The sequence below is a fragment of the Sus scrofa genome, chromosome 6 (assembly GCF_054392235.1).
Source record: "Sus scrofa isolate SSC_HxYL_T2T_F1_AM1 chromosome 6, Sscrofa_HxYL_maternal_Yorkshire_Landrace_v2.0, whole genome shotgun sequence".
NCBI classification, from domain to species: Eukaryota; Metazoa; Chordata; class Mammalia; order Artiodactyla; family Suidae; genus Sus; species Sus scrofa.
The window spans coordinates 106,182,309-106,204,951 of NC_139388.1; the positions used below are offsets into that span (position 1 = coordinate 106,182,309).

At 42.5% G+C, this 22,643-nt stretch overlaps 1 long non-coding RNA gene and 1 pseudogene across 1 annotated transcript in view; both read left to right on the plus strand.

Moving 5' to 3' along the window:
* Nucleotides 1-5,459: 5,459 nt before the first annotated feature.
* LOC146402732 (uncharacterized) overlaps nucleotides 5,460-22,643 on the plus strand; it is a 37,341-nt gene continuing 20,157 nt past the window's right edge. Inside the window, exons 1-2 of the long non-coding RNA XR_014807676.1 lie at nucleotides 5,460-6,293; nucleotides 11,704-11,800. This is a non-coding gene — a long non-coding RNA (uncharacterized LOC146402732). The remainder of the gene's footprint in view (nucleotides 6,294-11,703; nucleotides 11,801-22,643) is intronic.
* LOC146402733 (elongation factor 1-alpha 1 pseudogene) lies at nucleotides 11,842-12,561 on the plus strand (annotated as a pseudogene).

Below are 22,643 nucleotides of genomic sequence, written 5' to 3' on the forward strand. Positions count from 1 at the left end.
TTAAGTTTTATTGAAGTATAGATGACTTACAACATTGCGATAATTTCTGCTGTACAACAAAGTGATTCAGTTATACAGGTAGACATAACCATTCTCTTTCAGATTCTTTTCCTACGTAGATTATCACACAACATTGGGTAGGGTTCTCTGTGCTATACTGAAGTTCTCTGTTGGCCAGTCATTCCATATACCTCAGTGTGCATATGCCAATCCCAAAGTCCAGTCCGTCCCTTTTTAAAAAACTGGAATGATCACAAGTCATTTTTAATCTAGAGATAACTGTGAACTCTTAGTAGCCTGAAGAGTTTGGAAGGCAGCTCACTGGTATAGTTATTTTTAGATGGTTTTATTATTGAGCCTGATTTTACATTTAACAACTGTCTTGTCAAATCACTGTGCATATTGTTTCATTGCACATTCTAACACAGTGACAGGGTCTTTAAATTAAAAAAAAATAAGCACCTAATACAACTAGTAGAATAGAAGAGTTTTTATATAATAGGTAAACTTACCCTGGAAATACTTGCACAGCAGCTAAAGAGCAATTAGCGCATCTGCTCATATAATTCTAGTAGATTTTTTAATAAAACTGTTCTTCCAGATGACTATGCCTTTTAAACAAGATTTGCTAATGTTTTATTCATATTTATGAACAATATAGCATGCTATCACATATTTTGTGTCATTCTGGCAGTTTTAGATCATTTAGTGAGATATTTTAAATTTTAAAAAATGTAGTGTACTTTTAAGGAACAGATCGTAGCAATAAATATTCCCTAAATTCAGTTCTGAAATATTTTTCTAAAACTCTCTGAAAGTTTTTGTCCAGGCCTGCAATGATTTAAGAGTGATAGCTTGAACACATGGAATTCAATTATTCTATATTCTGTGCTAGAGGTTACGTGTTCCTGGCGCTGCTGAAGCCTCCCTAGGAGCTGTCCATGGTGTGCTTTTTATAAGGTGCAGAGTAACTCTCAAGCCAGTGATTCTCCAATGTTTTGGTTTCAGGACCTTTTCACACTCTTAAAAACAATTGAGGGCCCAAAGGAAGTGGTTTATGTCAGTTATATCTGCAATAACTGACTTAAAACACTTCATATTTATGTTATTTTAAATTTAATGGAAGAAATGTTAAAATATACATTCACTTTAAAATAATAAATCCATTTTTATTAAAAATAGGCCTAATTTTCCAAAACCAAAAGGTGAGAATAGTGGAATTGTTTCACATGTTTAAAAATATCTTTGAATTAATAGAAAATAGCTGAATTTTCAAATCAGCTTGTGCATTCAATCTGTTTCAGTATGTTATTTTGGTTGCAGTGTAGGCAGAAAATCAAGTCTCATACAGATATGCAGTTGGAAAAGGAAAGAGTATTTCAGTGGGCTTTTTACAAAATTTTGGACATTCTTCTGTAATATGACACCAGAACTCTACACGTGATATGGGGCGAATCTGAAGCTTTATCAACATATGTCTCATGGTGTCTCATTATTGTACACAGGCTTGTAGCTTCCACTTAAGTTCTGATTGTAACATGCATTGGTCATTTAGAAAATGTTTGTTCACTGGGTTCATGATACAACAAATTTTATTCATTAGTATAACCACTAATGTCACAATATTTAAAATCTTTAAGGATTCAAAAGCCTAAAAGCTTAACGGCAGCAAAGATAGGTTTTCCGTTATTCTAATTTTCACTTGAAAGCTCGACTTTCATTATTGGCAAACAATTTCGGTCTAAGTATTTTTCCTTGAAGTGAAAAGGTCGTATTTTTGAGAACATATCTGCCAAATCCCTAAGCCTGAATAGCTACGGTTTGTCTCTGGGTCAGTCAGATCCCATAAAATAAACCATTAGTTGGGTGCACCTCACATGGCCGCCAGGCAACCATCATGCACCAGTCGCCGAAGTGCTTGTCACATCCTTCCAGTTTCACCATCAAAACACTAAAAGACACGGTGAGGGTTAAGATCAAATAAAATTAGTAGTTTTTAGTGCTACATCAAGGGCATTCTTAGTGAAACTAGCATTTTTATTTTATTTTTTACTGTAAATATATTGTGTTAAGAGCACAATGGCTGCTGGAACAGATTTACCCCACTTGCTGGATTTGTTCTAAAGTGTCAGCAGCAGTTTTACTCACTAATACTTTTGCACCTTCAATGCAGTGGCACTTCTGGAAACAGTAAATACCATCTCAATGTTATTGGGAAAATAGTTTGAGCTGATAGTTCTTGGGAATGTCCTGAAGCCTGTGGACTCCACTTTGAGCCACTGTCATAGGCAATCAACAGAATCAAAAGTTACCAGATATGCAAGGTGCCCCCCAGTAAAATCACAGCTTTAGAAGAGGCATTGAGCAATCATTCAGCAAAACTTTACACCATGTTGTCCCACATTTTCAAAGGGTACAGTATTCTCTGTACTATAAAAACATAATGTAGCTGCTGTTTTACAATGCAATAGATGCGGATTTGCAATCAGCTACTTTTCACTCAGTGCATCCTACCTTAGACATAATTAAAATAATTTTTTTTTGCTTTTTAGGGAGGCATCCATGGCATATGGAGGTTCCCAGACCAGGGGTCAAATCCGAGCTACAGCTGCTGGCCTGTGCCACAGCCACAGCAATGTGGGATCCAAGCCACATCTGCTACCTACACTGCAGCTTATGGCAACACCAGGTCCTTTAACCCCCTGAGTGAGACCAGGGATTGAGCCAGCATCCTCATAGATGCTAGTCAGATTCATTAACAGCTGAGCCACAATGGGAACTCCTAAAATAAATTTAATCCCATCACCTTTTATTCTGTGTTCAGTAGAGATACAGTTTAGTTAGTCCACTTATTCTGCAGAAGACATTTGTTAAAGCATGTAACATCAGTTCTCCCTGCATTGTCAACTTATTTAATCATCACATATCCCTTACAGATTTGCTTTGACAACCATTTTTATCCCTTTTTGACCCACGATTCTTGCACATGACCTCCTGTACGTCTATCTATCCTTCTTTAGTCTATCCCTGTATCATTAGCCTTGCTAACCTGAAAACCTATCAGACCTTCCCCCAACCCAGTACCTGCATTCTCTGCCTTATGAATGTCTAGCTTGCAGATGCTCTTCACGTGGAAAACTTCTGAGCAATGGCCAGCACATTGTCAGAGCATTTCTATTAACACAGAAGCCACGTGTGGGTAGTTAACAGAATGATGGCACACAAAGGAAGGAGACCAACTGGGGGCTAGCCCAGCCTTGTCCCATAGAATGTTCTGTGGTGATGGAAATCTTTCACATCTGAGTGGTCCTGTGGAGTAGCCACAGGCCACATTTGGCTGTTTTGTACTTGAAATGTAACTCCTGTGACCAAGGAACTGCATTTTAAATAGTATTCAGTTTTAATTTAAACATAAATAGCCACAGATGTGCAGTGATTACCACATTAGATAGGTAAGTAATACCACGCTTTTAGTATTATTTAATTAGCAAATTGAATGTGCTCATTCTTAACTGTGTCCATGTGTAGATGTTAATACTGCTCACCAGGGAGTTCCCTTTGTGGCTCAGTGGTCAACTGATCCGACTAGGAACCATGAGGTTGCGGGTTCGATCCTCTGGCCTTGTTCAGTGGGTTAAGGATCCGGCGTTGCTGTGAGCTGTGGTGTAGGTTGGACACGCGGTTCGGATCCCCACGTTGCTGTGGCTCTGGCATAGGCTGGCGGCTACAGCTCCGATTAGACCCCTAGCCTGGGAACCTCCATATGCCACAAGAGTGGCCCTAGAAAAGGCAAAAAGACCAAAAAAAAAAAAAATGCTGCTCACCAGACAGCTTCTTCTTTCCTTCCTGGGCACATAGGGAGGGCACTTCTTGCAGGGAGGTGGGGTCATGTAACTACTTCTGGCCAAAATGCTAGGAGCAGGTGACACAGGTCATTTCCAGGACAAACATGTAATTGCTTGTGCATGGCCCTCCACCTGTGTCCTGTGGTGGTGATGGGAATGTTCTAGACGGCAGAGCCTCTGTGATTCTGAGCCCTGAATAACTGTGGAGCAGCCAGCCCCCCCCCACCACTTTCCACTGAAACCCACATGGGACATGTAACACGTGTAGGAAATAAATGTTTATGTGTTGAGCCATGGGCTGCTCAGGATTCCTTGTTACTGCAGTGTAACTTAGACCTTCCTGCCTGATGAGAGTTAGTATCAGAATTACCTCAGCAGACATTTAAGTACACATACCTGGGCCCCATCCCACCTTGGGATCTGGGCATTTATGTTTTCATTTCAAAAGACCCCTCCAGGTGAGTTGGCTGTGTGCTTGCCATCGCCTAATGAAGAACAAGAGCTGAAAGCTGACACCGTTGTCGCTACAGTTGCTACAGAAATGAGGCTTAGAAACAGGTACATTTCGCAAGGTCACTTGGCCACTGAGTGAGGGAGATGGAACTTGAACCTATGCTTTGCTTCGTTTTCGCTTATTAATTTACAAGGGGGGATGAGGGGGATGGTGTGAGATGGCAGAGTGATATCCCCTGGCTTCCAAACTGAATCAGTTAATGCTTTTATGCTTTTTTTTTTTTTAAGCTTTTTTTTTAGGGACACACGTGCAGCATGTGGAAGTTCCCAGGCTAGGGTTGAATCAGAGCTACAGCTGCCAACCTACACCACAGCCACAGCAACACCAGATCCGAGCCACATCTCTGACCTGCACCACAGCTCACAGCAATGCTGGACCCTTAACCCACTGAGCACTGCCAGGGGCCGAACCTGCATCCTCATGGATACTAGTTGGATTCATTTCTGCTGCGCCACAGTGGGAACTCCTGCTTTTATGCTTATGATAATACTTTTCTAAAGAGCAATTACTTCCACAGAAGCCTGTTTAATCCAAAATTTAGCTTTAAGAGTTGTATGTATACACTGAGGATAAAGCTAAGAATTTAACTTTTGCTTACAAATTTTGTTTCAGTAGGTAAATGTACTCCAAGTTTTGACAATCTATCTAAAATGAAAAGTTTAAAATTTTAAAATAATCCATTTTTATTGGATAATTAGTTGTGGAAAATAGAAGCCCTATTGCATACTGCTCAATCACCAAAGAATGTTACTAGTAGCAGCAATCTACTCACCATATGTTGTCTGCCTGAAGTGTCTTTATTCACCTTTTGAAGTGATAATAAGCCTTGGATGTTGATTATTTCACTTACTCAGCAAATATCTATTGCGCATCTGTTATGTACGGGCTCGGGCTATGCATTAGGTACAGAGAGGTGAACAAAAAAACACAAGATACTTTTCCTCGTGGAATTTACAGTTTAGTGGGAGATGTGAACATAAAGCCAATACACAGTTAAATATTTATTTAAAAATTGTGTCAGAGTTCCTGTCATCACTCAGCAGAAATGAATCCGACTAGTATCCATGAGGATGCAGGTCCGATCCCTGGCCTTGCTCAGTGGGTTAAGGATCCGTCATTGCCGTGAGCTGTGGTGTAGGTCACAGATGCGGCTCAGATCTGACATTGCTGTGGCTGTGGTATAGGCCGATGGCTACAGCTCAGATTGGGCACCTAGCCTGGGAACCTCCATATGCCACAGGTGTGGCCCTAAAAAGACAAAAAAAGAAAATAAAAATAAAAATTGTGTCCATTTCCCCAAAATTCATAATCCCTACTATTTTTTTTTTTGATGGAGATAATTTTGAAATATACTGATCATGTGTATATGGAAGCATAAAAGACCAAGACTAGCCAAGAGAAGGGGGTGGGGTGAGGCTAGGGCCAGGTGTGAGTGCTTGGGAAGCAAATGCTGAGACAGCTAGGAGGGCAAGCCATTAATTTGGGGGGTGGGGGAAGGAAGCTGGTTGGGCTGGGAAAGCCTTCAGGATCTGCTGAGACCTGACCCCCTCGGAGGAATGAGGAAGAAAGAGCTTGTACCTCCAAGCAGACATGACAAAGTCACGCCCAACCCGGGGGAGAACTCCGGACAGGGCGCAGCCTCTGTCGGTGGAGTCCCTCACTGGGCAGAAGTAGCTGAGCCCCTGTGCTTCTGCCATGCTGCCCAGTCCCTGGCCGGGGGCTGCCCCGCTCCAAGGCTGCACCCAGGCAGTGGGCCAGCTTTCCCTCGAGGAGCTGCTGAGCTCTCCCTGCAGGAGGTCTGAGCGTGTCCTTCCAGGCACCCTGAGGCTGCGGGGTAGCAGCCAGGACCAAGCCATGGTGTCAGAACTGGATGGTGCCGGTGTGAGAAAGGAGCCGAGGTCAGTGGATGGAACAAGGAGCAAAACCCAACATCGGTAAGTGAGAATGACTAGATGAAAAAGTGTAATACAGGGGAGAAATGGCTTGTCTCAGAAACGGTGCTGATGTAAAGAGCCGTTTTCCTAGAAGCAAAGTCAGCCTTCACCTTAAGCAGAGACAAAAATTCATGCCAGACACATAACAGATGTAACTGGCATCTGTAATCCAACAGCAAGGAATACCTTAGTAGTCAAGGCTGGGAACCCAGAAGCTATTTAAAAAACAAACAAACAAAAAAAACCATGGCGTATTTAGGATCTTGGCTTAAAAAATGCCACATAGTCACTAGACCAATGAAAGATCAGGAAAATCATTTTTATCTTTAGCCAGGGAACTGGCTCCTGATAGGGTACAGCTGTGAAGTAAGGTGGTTAACTGAAAATCAGTTGTGCATTTTGTAGCCAAATCGTAGCCCTACACTTCCCATGACAGTTTGGTGAGGAATTCCATCAGGACCAATTCCATGACCCGAAACTCTCAGATGATGCTTACAGAGATCCATGCTGACTTTCTCCAGTTTTCTGATTCCATTGAACAAACCCAAGGTGTGAGAAAATCTGACCCTCCTTGCAGTGAAACCACGCCACCCACCAGAGACGTGGCCCGCTGTTCAGCTCTTCTGCATTAAGGTGGCGGGGCAGGGGTTTGCACTGTATTTCTGTAGAGTGTAATCAATGCCCACAGGCACCCCTTAGAAAAACCCCACAGCCCTGTTTGCCTGGAAGGGGTGGTCATTTTTTAGATGAGAGATGAGGTTACATGAAAAAGGTGAACCTTCAGGAAATGAAATCTAGAAAAGGATCCTTGAAGGAGATCAAAAAAAGAACTCATTTTCTTCTTTTGAGGTTTTCATGCCTTGGCTACAGATTCTAGTAATACATGTCCTTGAAGCGCCCAGTGTCAAGATGGTAAGATGGCTTCGGTTAATAGACGCCAGGAGTTCTTGACTGCTGAGCCACCACCTAAAGATGCATGAGGAAGATTTCTGAGATTCACTGTGACGGACACGTCAGGGTCCGAGTTCTCTGTGGCTCTTCCCATGTATTTTCCCAAGCCTTTAGTTAACATGGCAGCCGTGCCCTGCTCTGCAGAGCTACAGATTAGAGCATGGGAAGTCCCAGTACTCAGTGGCATCATTATAATTTCATTTTCTCCTGTTTTTCCCTCCTAGGACAGTGCATCCTCAAAGTAACTAGTACTCCATAAAGTAGAATTACTTTTACTAGTCCTCAGTTTGTTTCTTCAAGCTTCAAGGGATCCCTCCCCTACCCTAGTATGGCAATATCTGTTGAGTAATTCAGAGTTATTCTCTACGTATATAAATGGTACATATATACAAACTCTAAGATCATCAATATGCATTCGAAAGGTTTGGAAATACAGGTCTAAATCATCTTAGTATCAGAACCACTCTGGATATCAATATATAACAATAGTTTTCATTAGATTTTTCTCCCTCTGAAATTTGAACAAGAAATAAATCTTACCCATATCTGTGACAATTGCAATGACAATAGGAATGGTAATTTAATTTCAATATTTATATGCATACATGAATATTATTGTATCATTTGTGTGATTTATGAATAGTACATTCTGGTGAGGCTAAAAGAATGTGAGGCCTAAAGGCACAATTACTTTTCTTAATTCTCATTTCTTTCTAGGAGTTTTCATTGACTTTGCAAGGAGCTGTCTGGTTTTAACGTGATATTTTATTTTTCTGTCTTTTTGTCTTTTCTAGGGCTACACCCGCAGCATATGGAGGTTCCCAGGCTAGGGGGTCTAATCCGAGCTATAGCTGCTGGCCTACACCACAGCCACAGCAACACCAGAACCAAGCTGCATCTGTGACCTACACCATAGCTCACCGCAACACCGGATCCTTAACCCGCTGAGCAAGGCCAGAGATCGAACCTGCAACGTCATGGTTCCTAGTCGGATTCGTTAACCACTGAGTCATGATGGGAACTCCTAACATGATATTTTATAAGTGGCTGTAAGGCAGGGTGGGAGAGAAAGAAAACTAGGTCTGGAACTTCTAACACCTGGGGAACGTTGCCATCTGGGGCCTTCAGGCTGCAAGGCCAGCTCTGATCTGGGCTCCACCATTTAATAGACAATTCACTTTACTTGGACAAATCAATCACATTGCCTCCCTGCACCTTAAGATTCCCTCTTTGAAAAGGAGGACTGAGGTGAGGGCTAAGGACGATGGTGCAGAGATTGCTCTTGCCTTATCATAGCCCACAGCACCTTCTCTTCGTTAGAACTTTTCTTGCTGGCTTCACCCCTGGCTGTGTGCTGCTAGGCTAGCCACAGCCTATAAGGGCCTCTGTCCCTACAGTTATAGGTTCAAAAGTTGAACAAACTCTAGACTCTCTTTCAACACTGCATCTTGTATGCCTATACCTGAAATGCAATTTATTTTTCACAACAGCCATCTTTTAAAAAAAATTTTTATTAAAGTACAGTTAATTGATTTACAGTATTGTGCCAACTTCTGCTAGATGGCAAAGTAACCTAGTCATGCATATATATACATTCTTTTTCTCATACTATCTTCCATCATGTTCTCTCCCAAGTGGTGGGATGTAGTTCCCTGTGCTGTACAGCAGGACCTCACTGCTCATCCATTCTAAATGTAATAGTTTGCATCCACTAACCCTAAACTCCCAGCCCATCCCCCACCTCCCCCTTGGCAACCACAAGTCAATTCTCTGTGAGTCTGTTTCTGTTTTGTAGAAAGGTTTGTTGTGCCATATTTTAGATTCCACATATAAGTGATATCTTATGGTATTTGTCTTTCTCTTTCTGACTTCACTCAGTATGAGAATCTCTAGTTGCATCCACACCATAGCCATCTTAAAGCCACGCTGTATGTTTCTTTTCATTCCATCTTCCATGACCAATGCCCATCCCCTTCTCCATGCACCAAGAAGAGTCAGTCCCTCTTCCCTGCTTCCGGTCCCCAGACCTCTTGTCCCCTGAGATTAAAAGCTTTTGGGTCCAGAGGTGGGTTCTTTCTCCTCTCTGCCTCCTTGGAACTACTGTAAACAGTGCCTGGTATGCAATGGAGTGCTAAATGTCATTTGAATGAATGAATGGGTAGATGGATGGGTAGATGCTGGGAAGGATAAATGGCTGGATAGGTGGGTGGTTCATCAGTTTCCTAGGTCTGCCTTAACAAAGACCATAAACTGGGTTGCTTAAAAACAACAGAAATGCATCCTCAGATTTATGGAGTAGGGAAGTCTGAAACTAAGGCAATGGCAGGACCATGCTCACCCTGAAATGTGTAGCAGAAAATTTGTTGTTGTTTCTTCCAGCTCCTGCTGGCAATCCTTGGCATTCGTTAGCTGTATCACTCCCTCCTCACATGGTGTTCCCCCCACCCCACCCCCGTATTTTGATGTGTCCATGTCCCTTTTCTTCTTGGCAAGAGACTAATCCACTCTACTCTAGGGTGGCTTCATCTTAATTTAGCTAGTTACAATGATCTTGCTTTGAAATAAGGTTGCCTGTTCAGGTCCTGGGGTCAGGACTTCTTTACCTCTTGTGGGGGAGACACAATTCAATCCATAACAGATGTTTATAGAATAAAGAGCTTCATCTCCTTCAAAATAAAACATCTTCCATGGCCCAAGTAGAATTTAGAATTCAAATATATTGACAGTCTTTAAGTAAAGATTAAAAGTTAAGTGAGGCGTTCCCATTGTGGTGTGGTGGAAACAAGTCCGACTAGGAACCATGAGGTTGAGGGTTCGATCCCTGGCCTCACTCAGTGGGTTAAGGATCCGGCATTGCCATGAGCTGTGGTGTAGGTTGCAGACACGGCTCGGATCCCGTGTTGCTGTGGCTGTGGTGTAGGCCAACAGCTGTAGCTTTGATCAGACCCCTAGCCTGGGAACCTCCATATGCTGCAGGTGTGGCCCTAAAGAGAAAAGAAAACAAAAGTTAGGTGAGAGAAAAGAAAGTGGAATGAGGTAGAAGCCAGAATCCTAAATCTTAAAGCTAGAGGGTAATTCCAGAGAAAGAAAGTTAAATAAAAAATCCACCTGTTGACTATCCCAAGAAGATGAGTCTCTAGTAAATTCTTCAATGGGGTGAGGCTCAAGCTAGAGCTGGAGGATTCAGTGTGAACTTTCCCTCTGTCCAGTAACACATCTTGGTTCTATTGTGCCTTTAAAAGCCCACCCTGTTCCATCACATGTCACTTCAGTGAGAGGCAATGGAAATAAAGTGGGAGGAGTGGCCTCTAGCATGTCCCTTCCTATGTCAATGCTATATCTACACACAGAATTATTATAAAATACAAATTTGCCCTTGTTTTTAACTTGCTATAAGCAGGTTAACTCAATAGGTACTATGCTTGCCAATCTTTTCCTTCTTAAAAGTCTTACCCTGGGAGTTCCCATCATGGTGCAGTGGTTAACGAATCCGACTAGGAATCATGAAGTTGCAGGTTCGATCCCTGGCCTTGCTCAGTGGGTTAAGGATCTGACGTTGCCATGAGCTGTGGTGTAGGTTGCAGATGCGGCTCTGATCCCGAGTTGCTGTGGCTCTGGCGTAGGCCTGTGGCTACGGCTCCGATTCAACCCCTAGCCTGGGAACCTCCACATGCTGCGGGAGTGGCCCAAAAAATGGCAAAAAGACAAAAAAAAAAAAAAAAAGAAAAAAGTCTTACCCTTAAATTTCACACATGCACAAATGTAATTTTATTTACTTTTGTTAGTTTACACTTGATCTTTATTCATAATCTAGCTCAAAATACAACAGGAGAGCGTGGGAGGCAAGAGAAAGGAAGGCAAACTTATACAGCTGCTGATGGAGGTCCCTACCCAAGTTCCCTCCACCTTTTATAGTAATTGTGCAAAGAACCTCTAGACTTGTAGTTTTATATTATTTCTTCTACATTAGCACTTTAGAGAATATCTGGTGGGTTGATAATTCATGGTGAACACAGAGTATTTGTCACACAGATCCATACAAAAGGTACTTCAACTTGACCCTGATTGCAGCAGTGCAGTGAGCACAAATGATAGATCTGAGAGTAGAGATGTGTCCCCCCCCTAACATCTCAATACCCCTTGAGGTCTGGTCCTTGGAGTGCCCTGGTGGTGCAGCAGATTAAGGATCTGGCATTGTCATCCATGGCCCCGGAACTTCTGCATGCTGTGGGCACAGCCAAAGAAAAAAAGCAAGGGCACAGCTGTATCATTCTCTGCCAGTCTAACACTGGGAACTCTTTCTGTCATTAAGAAGTTTAGTATTTAAAATAAACTAAGCATAAAATATCCTCAGAAATATGGAAACCTTGTCATTTCTGCTAACTTAAGTAAACCTAAAGTCAAATATAGGTTTAAAAAAATAATGGAACATGCCTTTTTGCAATGGGTTTGCCTCCAGGACACAGGTGTCATGAAAACCATCGCTAAAACCTAAGCAAAAATGGGAAAGGAGAAGACTCCCATCAACATCGTCATCATTGGACGCATTGATTCGGGTAAGTCCATCACTACTGGCCATCTGATCTACCAAAGCTGTGGGATCGACAAAAGAACCATCGAAAAGTTCAAAAAAGAGGGGCAGACGCAAGGGCTTGAGTGGAGACAGGTGTTCTCAAACCTGGCATGGTGGTCACCTTTGCTCCAGTCAATGTTACGACTGAAGTCAAGTCTGTTGAGATGCACCATGAAGCTTTGAGTGAAGCCCATCCTGGGGACAACGTGGGCTTCAATGTCGAGAACATGTGTCAAGGATGTCTGTCGTGGCATTGTGGCTAGTGACAGCAAAAATGACCCACTGATGGAAGCAGCTGGCATTACAGCTCAGGTGATTATCTTGAACCATCCTGGCCAAATCAGTGCTGGTTACACACCTGTGCTGGATTGCCACACAGCTCACATTGCCTGAAGGAGAAGATTGATCATTGTTCTGGGAAAAAGTTGGAGGACGGCCCCAAGCTCTTGAAATCTGGTGATGCTGCCATCATCAATATGGTTCCTGGCAAGCCAATGTGTGTTGAGAGCTTCTCTGACTATCCTTTTCGGGGCCGTTTTGCTGTTCATGACATGAGACAGATGCTTGCTGTGGGTGTCATCAAAGTAGTGGACAAGAAGGCAACTGGAGCTGGCAAGGTCACCAAGTCTGCTCAGAAAGCTCAGAAGGCTAAATGAATATTATCCCCAATACCTGCCACCCCAGTTTTAATCAGTGGTGGAAGAACAGTCTCAGAACTGTTTTTCAATTGGCCATTTAAGTTTAATAGTAAAAGAGTGGTTAATGATAACAATGCATCATAAAACCTTTAGAAGGAAAGAATGTTTTGTGGACCATTGGTTTTGTGTGTGGCAGTATTAAGTTATTAGTTTTTAAAATCAACACTTTTTAATGGAAACAACTTGATCAAATATCTGTCACAGAATTTTGAGACCCATTTAAAGAAGTTTAATGAGAAAAAAAATAATGGAGTGTAAGAAAATGTGGGATATATACACAATGTAATACTACTCAACCATAAGAAAAGAACAAAATCATGCCATTTGCAGCAACGTGGATAGAACTAGAGACTCTCATACTAAGTGAAATAAGTCAGAAAGAGAAAGACAAATACCATATGATTTCACTTACATTTAGAATCTAAAACATGGCACAAATGAACCTTTCCACAGAAAAGAAAATCATGGACTTGCAGAACAGACTCATGGTTGCCAAGGGAGAGGGTGAGGGAGTGGGATGGACTGGGAATCTGGGCTTATTAGATGCAAACTATTGCCTTTGGAATGGATAAGGAATGAGATCCTGCTGTATAGCACTGGGAACTATATCTAGTCACTTGTGATGGAGCATGATGGAGGAAAATGTGAGAAAAAGAATGTATATATGTATGTATCACTGGGTCACTTTGCTGCACAGTAGAAAATTGACAGAACACTGTAAACCAGCTACAATGGAAAAAATAAAAATCATTTTAAAAAATAATGGAATGGAAGTTCCATTGCGGGTCAGTTGAAATGAATCCAAGTAGTATCCATGAGGATGTGGGTTTGATCCCTGACCTCACTCAGTGGGTTGGGGGTCTGACGTTGCCATGATCTGTGGTGTAGGTCACAGACACGGCTTGGATCTGGTATTGCTGTGGCTGTGGTGTAGGCTGGCAGCTGCAGCTCTGATTCGACCCCTAGACTGGGAACCTCCATGTGCTGCAGGTGCAGCTCTAAAAAGCAGGGAAAAAAAAATATATAATGTATCCTGGTGTGTGCTACTGTTTATATTTAGAATCAGAGGCATTTGTCACTACAGGTCCTTGCCAAACAATTTAAAAACATGTTTGGTGTGTGAGGGGAAAGCAAAAACAATGTGCTGCATCACCAGATCCTGCCCATGTTGCCTCTACAGTGTCTCCTGAATCTGAGCTCATTCCATCCCGACCTCCGCCACTCTGGTGCACGCTTCCAGCATCGCTAACTGGGGAACTCCTAGCTGGTCACCCTGCATCTTCTTTGGGTCCTCACCTGTCATTGCCTACAGTTGGATCAGGACTCCCGCCATACTTTCTTCATACTTTCCTCTTGCTGCTGCTCCCTTCTCATAAGAATGTGTGCTTAGCATCTGATAAATAGTAAGGGATTGAAGAAGGAAAAATGTTCGGGTCTGTCTTTTTCCTTATCTCAAGTGCTTCTTAAACATACCTGATATTATGTGGATCTGATTTTCATCCCCATCATTCTAGGAACAAATGTTTACCTTAGCACTGTATGGAAATTTAGACTGTTGCCTTTTTTGTTTTGTTTTGTTTGCTTTTTGGGGCCCCACTAGTAGCATATCGCAGTTCCCAGGCTAGGGGTTGAATCAGAGCTGTAGCTGCTAGCCTGCACCACAGCCACAGCAGCTCAGGATCTGAGCCGTGTCTGCAACCTACACCACAGCTCATGGCAATGCCTTATCTTTGACCCACTGAGCAAGGCCAGGGATTGAACCCATGCCCTCATGGATACTGGTTGGGTTCATTTCCAGTGCACCACAATGAGAACTCCTTATGCAATTTTTAGGGTTCTTTTCAGTCCGAGATGCAGAGAGAAACATGTTAAAATAGGTCTCAGGGGAAAAGTCTATGTTATATACCGCATCTCTTAAGTCCTAGAATGCACATTCTTCGAATTCTTAAAATCTCTGCCAGATGGGAGAGATTTTACAGTTACAATTGATGGTTGATCATGGCTTAATCAGCAAACCTTTCTCTTCCTCAAACTTCATAAAATAATTATTCATAGTTCAATAGAATCTTAAAATACAATACTTATTTCTTGAGGTTCTAGTAAAAGCCTTTGTATGCCCTCATAAACTTGTAACTCAACTGATATCAACCTTTTTTTTCATATATAATCAGATCAACAACTGTTTATCCTCTTCCACGCATAAGGTATTGTGTTAGGCACTGTTGGAAAGAAAAAGCCACGTATTCATCCACACAGCGAGTATATAATAAGTGTTCTCTACATGCTAGATGTTGTCGTGGGCAGTAGTGGCTGGTGATTTGATGGATAAGATCTTCATCTGCATGGAGCTTGTGTTCTGATAACAGGAGAGACTAAAGAAATAAACAACATATAAAAATTGTAATGATGCATTGTAAATATCACTATGAAAAAAACTTTTTACTATGTTAAAAAATTAAAAGTTTTTTTAATTAAAATTTTATCAATCAGTTATTTTTCCGTCTTTGCAGCCCCTGAACACATCTCTTCAATGGCCTATAAGTATTTCTGAATATATATATGAGGGCATCATTCTCAGAAATATTTCCGTACAATCGGAAGCCCGAAGCCAATCTACTTCTTGCTGTTGTGTATTTTCTCTTTCTTTCTTTCTTTCTTTCTTCCTTCCTTCCTTCCTTTTCTTTCTTTCTTCCTCTCTTTGCTTTTTTAGGGCCTCACCTACAGCACATGGAAGTTCCCAGGCTAGGGGAAAATTGGAGCTGCAGCTGCCAGCCTACAGCACAGCCACAGCAACACCAGGTCTTTAACCCATTGAGCAAGGCCAGGGATCAGACCTGCATCTTCATGGATACTAGTTGGATTTGTAATCTGCTGAGCCACCTTGGGAACTCCAAGCTATTGTGTATTTTCTTTTACCTATTGATTATTCTGGAAATATGCTTCCATCTCAATATTTTGCATTCCTGCTTCTAATGCTTTCATAGGATAAGTATGGGAATAATTTTAACTTCCTGTTTTTTCCCTTTGATTACAGTTTAGATATAAATAAATATTTTTTTATTTTTAATTTTTTGTCTTTTTGCCTTTTCTAGGGCCGCTCCCGCAGCATATGGAGGTTCCCAGGATAGGGGTACAATTGGAGCTGCAGCCACCAGCCTACGCCAGAGCCACAACAATGCTGGATCCAAGCCACGTCTACGACCTACACCACAGCTCACGGCAGCGCCGGATTGTTAACCCACTGAGCAAGGCCAGGGATCAAACCCCGAAACCTCATGGTTCCTAGTCGGATTCATTAACCACTGTGCCACAATGGGAACTGCAACATATTTAGATAATATGTCCAAAGTAAATATGATTCATGTCTTACTTACAGAGGACTTTTTGTGTTACTGTGTCAGAGAAGATGCACAATAACTTATGGTTTTTAAATGATTATATCTACACCCTCCTTGTAGGGTTGCCTGCTTTTTTTTTTTTTTTTTATTGTGGTAAAATATACATAACATGAAATTTACCATTTTAACCATTTTTAATGTGCATTTCAATAGCATTAAATACATTCACATAATGTGCAACCATTATCACCATTCATCTCCAGAACTGGTTTTTGTTGTGGTTGTTGTTGCTTTTTAGGGCCAGACGGGAGGCATATGGAGGTTCCCCGGCTAGGGGTTGAACTGGAGCTACAGCTGCTGGCCTACACCACAGCCACAGCAACATGGGATCTGAGCCACATCTGCGACCTACACCACAGCTCAAAGCAACACTGAATCCTTAACCCAAAGAGGGAGGCCAGGGATGGAACCCGAAACCTCACAGTTCCCTGTCTCATTCATTTCCACTGCGCCATGACAGGAACTCCTCCAGAACTTTTTTATCATCCCCAACAGAAATTCTGGGGAATTCCTGTTTTGGCTCAGCAGGTTAAGAACATTGTGTCTATGAGGATTCGGGTTTGATCCCTAGCCTCACTCAGCAGGTTAAGGATCCGGCGTTGCCGTGGCTGTGGTGTAGGTTGCAAATGCAGTTTGGATCCCGTGTTGCCATGGCTGGAGTGTAGGCCTGCATCTGCAGCTCCAATTCAACCCCTAGCCCAGGAACTTCCATATGCCGCAGGTGCGGCCCTAAAAAGAAAGAAAAAAAAGGAAAAAGAAGCTCTATCTAGTCACTTATGATGGAGCAGATGGGGGATAATGTGAGAAAAAGAATGTATATATGTATGTGTGACTGGGTCACTTGGCTGTACAGTAGAAAATTGACAGAACACTGTAAAACAACTATAATGGAAAAAAATAAAAATCATTTTTATAAAAAGGGAGAAGAAAAAAATAAAGTTAGCTGTTGTTTAAAACAAACAAACTCCATACTCAGGAAATAATAACTCCCCAGCCCCTACCCCAGGTCCTGGCAACCACCGTTCTACTTTCTGTCTCTAGGAATTTGACTGTTCTAGGTACCTCATGTAACTGGAATCATACAGTGTTTGTCCTTTGGTGGTGATTGGTTTGTGTCACTCAGCATCATGACCTTAAAGTTTATCCATGTTGTAGCATGTGTTAAAATTTGCTTCCCCTTTGAGACTGGATAATATTGCATTTATCACTTTTTGCTTATCCATTCATGTGTTGTATATTTGGGTGTTGCCACCTTTGGCTATTGTGGATAATGCTGTTATGGACATGGTTATACACATATCTCTTGGAGAGCCCGCTTTCAGTTCTTTTGGGTGTATATCCAGAAGTGCTGGCTCAGATGACAATTTTATTTTTTGAGGAACCACCATACTGTTTTGCCTAGTGGCTATACCATTTTGCATTCCCACCAACAGTGCCCAAGGTTTCCAGTTTCCCCATGTCCTACTCACACTTGTTATTTTCTGGCATGGGTAGGAGGGGCATTGTTGTCAGTTAATAATAGTCATCCTTATAGGTATGAAGTGGTATCTCATTGTAGCTTTCATTTGCACTTCCCTAAAGACCTGTGCTGTTGAATGTCTTCTCATGTGTTACTTGCCATTTGTATGCCTTTGGAGAGATGTCAGTTCAAGTCCTTACCCCTTTTCAAAATCAGGTTGTTTGGATTTTATGTGGTTGTTGTTGAGTTGTTGGAGTTCTTTATATACTCTGGAGGTTAACCCCTTATCAGCAGTGTGATTTGTGGAGTTCCCGTCATGGTGCAGTGGTTAATGAATCTGACTAGGAACCAGGAGGTTGCGGGTTCGATCCCTGGCCTTGCTTAGTGGGTTAAGGATCCGGCATTGCCGTGAGCTGTGGAGTAGGTTGCAGACGCGGCTTGGATCCCGCGTTGCTGTGGCTCTGGCGTAGGCCAGCGACTACAGCTCCGATTTGACCCCTAGCCTGGGAACCTCCATATGCCATGGGAGCAGCCCAAGAAATGGCAAAAAGACCAAAAAAAAAAAAAAAAAGAAATATGATTTGCAAATATTTCCTTCCATTCTGTGGGTTGCCTTTTCCTTCTGTTATGAGTATCCTTTGATGTGCAAAAGTTTTTATTTTTTTATTTTTTTTTATTTTATTTTTTTTTGTCCTTTTAGGTCCACACCCGAGACATGTGGAGGTTCCCAGGCTAGGGGTCTAATTGGAGCTGCAGCCGCCAGCCTACACCACAGCCAGAGCAATGCAGGATCCGAGCCGCATCTGCAACCTACACCACAGCTCACGGCAATGCTGGATCCTTAACCCACTGAGCAAGGCCAGGGATCAAACTCGCATCCTCATGGATGCTAGCCGTGTTTGCAAACCGCTGAGCCATGACGGAAACTCCAAAAGTTTTTAATTTTGATGAAGTCCCATTTACCTATCTTGCCTTTTGTGGCCTGTGCTTTTGATGTCATATCCAAAAATTCATTGCCAAATCCAATGTCATGTGGCTTTTCCTTACGTTTTTTTCTAAGGGTTTTGTAGTGTTAGCTCTTACTTTGGTCTTTAATCCATTTTGAGTTAATTTTTGCATATGGTGTAAGGCAAGAGTCCAACTTTGTTCCTTTAACATATGGACATTCAATTTTCCCGGCATGTGTTGAAAAACTGACTTTTTCCCCACTAAGTGTTCTTGACACCTGTGTTGAAAATCACTTGACCGTATATGTGGGGATTGATTTCCGGGCTCTCTAATCTATTTCATTGGTCTATATGTCTGGCCTAATGTTCTGATTACTGGAGTTTTGTACTAAATTTTGAAATGAGGAGGTATGAGAGCTCCACATTTGTTCTTTTTCAAGATTGGTTGGCCAATTCTGAGTCCCTCGAGAATTCCCATAAATTTAGGGATGAATTTTTCTGTTTCTGCAAAAACCATCATTGGGAGATTTTGATAGGAATTGCATTGACTCCCTGTGCCTGATTCTTTATCCCACAGTAGAGTATAAAGTTCTTATTCCTCTGATGGGAGGCAGGGGCCAAACTTTTGAGCGTAGTTTCCACTTGACAGGCTTTCCAGGACATGACATTTTTCACTGACACCTGGCATTGGAAGCTGTAAATTGTTCTTCCAACCCCAAACCAGGCAGGCCTTTGAATGGAGGGGTTGTGCCATCATCAAGCAGAAGGATATCACCTGAGAATATAACCTGAACCCAGGAGGTAGTTTGCTATTTCCAAGGGTCCAGAAAGACTTTAAAAGATTTTTGGTTTTGCTTTAATATGTTTTCCTTTTGAGCCTGACATATGTACCACAGATAAAAAAGCTCACATAATTTGATATTTTCCTTTGGGCTGTAATCATTTAATAAATGATTCCACACAGGGATATTGCGCAACGCGTCTTGTGACATTTTGCACACGGCTTGTCATTTTTCTGAGATGCTTTCTTATTGAACAAATTAGATTTCCCAAGAACATGGCTGCTGCTTTTGCTGAAGGAATAAAGACATTTGCTAAACTTGCTTTAGGTATTTCTGCGAATCGCTGCCATGTTATCTTTTGTTTTCTGCAAATCTTACAAGTCGTTAGGCCTGAGTTTGAAAGAGAATCCTCCAAAGTAAACTGAAAGCTCCAAGGCCCTAGAGCAATAGTTCTCCAAGAGACAATTTGGCTCCATCTGCAGATGGCCAAGGTCTTTGCTGTGTGTCACAGTCCCAAAGGCCTCCTGTGTCCTGTGGCCCTGGTGCCAGGGTCTTTAGGGGGCTCCTGAGCAATACTGGCTTTCAGAAGTCACATCTTTTATGGCAAGATTCATCGCCACCACTCAGGAAGGAGTATTTCCAGCAAAAGTCACTGGGGAGTTACAGAGTAATTCAATAAATGACAGCTTTGCCCTTGAAGCATAAGTTGGCCAGAGCCAGACTGGGATATAGGAAAGAAGAGAATAGCAAGGCAGACGCCTAGAGGGTAAACAGCAATTTACTTTGAGCCCTGCACCAGGCAGGGGTGAAATTGGCCAGGTAAGCAAGCAGATTGCCACTCTCATCACATTATCAGAGTTTGGCCCTACCCTGGTCTATCATCGCCACACAGCAGGAGAAACCCAGGTACTGAACTTAGTGGGGCTGTGGGTGTACCCCATTTTGGCTCTTAGGGGAGAAAGAAGCTGGCCTTACGTGATGGCCCCAGCCCTCATTAGTGGTTGCTTGTCATTTTCCTACCTGCTTTAGAGTCTTTTCTGCCCATGGATGAGGAACACAAAAATAAGGAGTTTGTAACCCAGGTACATAGAGATATTCCTGATTCATGCAAAAAGTGCAATTCAAGAAACCCACACAGAGGTGATGACACCTTCGGTCACGTTACAAGGCATTTTTATTGCATTTGAAATAACTGATCTATAGAAATGGCCAAATTAGACCCTGTCGGATAAGTCCTTAGAACACATTAAAAAATGAAGTACTCTATAAATGAAGCGGAAATCACTTCATAGCAAGAACAATTACTACAAGCTGGCCTATTAAGAACCATCTTCCAAGACTCATATTGGTATCAATCTAGTGGATGGAAATTAAGTCATGCCTAACTGATCCCAAGGAGGATGCGTGAGTGGAGGCATTTTCGTTTAACGCTATCAAAACTCAAGAGTAAAGTGGTAATAGCCAGAAATGGGGGAACTTTTAAAGCAAACCAGACCAATGGAAAATGTGATTTATTTGAAGACGTGACCCAGAAAAATATTTACATTTGCACCCATTGTAAACTGGGTTAAAAGCAGATATACACAGGATAAAAGCAGAAACAAATATAATCAAATGGCACAAAGAGTAAAAGGTGGGTGAATTTGGAATAATTCTTGAATTTGACTTTTACCTAGACTAGCCTCATTGGTGCTACAGCTGCCTATGTTATTTCCAGCTTTTGATATTTTTCCGGAAGCAAATATCTCCTTTCACCCTGAGCCAGGCATCTCTTTTACCCCCAGTCCATGAGGCCCCTTCTGGGGCTCTGGGGCTCCAATTGGACTGAAAAGCTGAGAATAGTCCTGCCAATGGGAAGAAAGATCATCAATCTCCCAGGTGGTCTTGAACCAGAGGCCCAGGTCTACCAAGGAGGGCATGCTGGGAAAACCTGGGGACTTCATGTGATTAGAGAGAATTGTGTCCTTCACCGCTCCTCAGATGTACCTCTGATATGAGTAAAGCAGTAAGGCTGATAGCAGAAATATCAATGCTGCTCCCCTCATTGATGGAGCAATTTAATAAGAGTCACTCACCCCGCCGAGCACTGTCACAAATCCTAGAAATACAGCAATGAATACTATAGTTCTTGTGCTCCAGGTAGTCACAGTCTGCTGGGGCAGGGAAATGTGTAACCTGCCCCACACAGGAAAGGACAACATATTGAGTGAAGGGTATCGAAGGATGGTGGGAATTAAATAAGAATGAAGGACAGGAGTGATCCTGAGATGACAGGGAGGGGATTACCAGGGAAGATGTTCTTGAAGCTGATCTTGAAAGATGAGTAGAAACACTTTCAAACAGCTGGGAAAAGAAAAGACACAAGAGAGCAGGGCTGGCTTGAAAAAGTCTGAGGAGTTCTACGGGCTAGAGCATGAGCTCCCCTGGCTAAGAAGAGAGGGGCAGGAACCTGAACTTGGAAAGCCTAGCAGGTTGGGCTGAGCAATTTGCACGTATCTTACATGCACTGAAGGGTCTTTCATTTAAGCAGAGGGAAAAGATGATTACATTTGCATTTTAAAAGTTGATCGGGTAGGAGGCAGTGTGTGAATTGGAAACAAACAAGATTAATCTTAGGGAGGCCAGCTGGGAGGCTGCGGATAAGGACCCATTTGAGCCTGTGGTTGTGGGGGTGGTACTGAAGGGATAAACAATGAAAGATATCTAGGAAGTCTAGCCCTGAACTTCAGGATGTAAGGGCTCCTGTCACCAAGGGCGCTCCTAGTGGAATGTACGGTGTGGGCGTGAGCCGGGGTGGGGAGCTGCTGGACAGAGGAAGAACCACAAAGTCAGCTCAGGAAACTGGACTTGGCTTTCACACATCCCCCTCTGACCACAGTTGCCCCACCACTTCCCCTCTTCTCAGATTTCAGCCCACTGCTCTCCTGGTGGTCTGTACCCTCCCCATTCCTCCCGACTGCTTTTGCCAAGGTCATCAAAGACCTCCCCAATCTTTCCTCATCTTCTGCACGTTTGATGCCGCTGCAGTCTCTCTCCTTGGAGTATTTTGTTCCTGAGCTGCCTCTTATTTCTCCTGGCTGAGCTTTCCTTTTTTTTTTTTTTGATTTGGACATTATGAAAGTTTAATTTTTTTAATTCTTTAAATTGAAGTATAGCTGATTTACAATGTTGTGTTAATTTCTGCTGCACAATATTTCTTTCTTTTAAATATATTTTTAAAAATATTTCCTTTTTTTAAATATTCTTTTCCAGGGAGTACCTGTTGACATGTTGTGGCTCAGTAGTTAAGAACCTGACCTAGGAAGTTCTCATTGTGGCTCAGCAGTAAGGGGCCTGACTAGTATCCACAAGGATACAGATCCCTGGCCTCCCTCAGTGGGTTACCGATCCCATGTTGCCGCAAGCTGAGGCGTAGTTTGCAGGTGTGGCTTGGATCCAGTGTTGCTGTAAAGTATAATTTAAGTCCAGCATTTCCTTGCTGATTTTCCGAGTGATCCATCCATTGTTGAAAGTAGGGTATTGAAGTCCTCTACTATTGTATT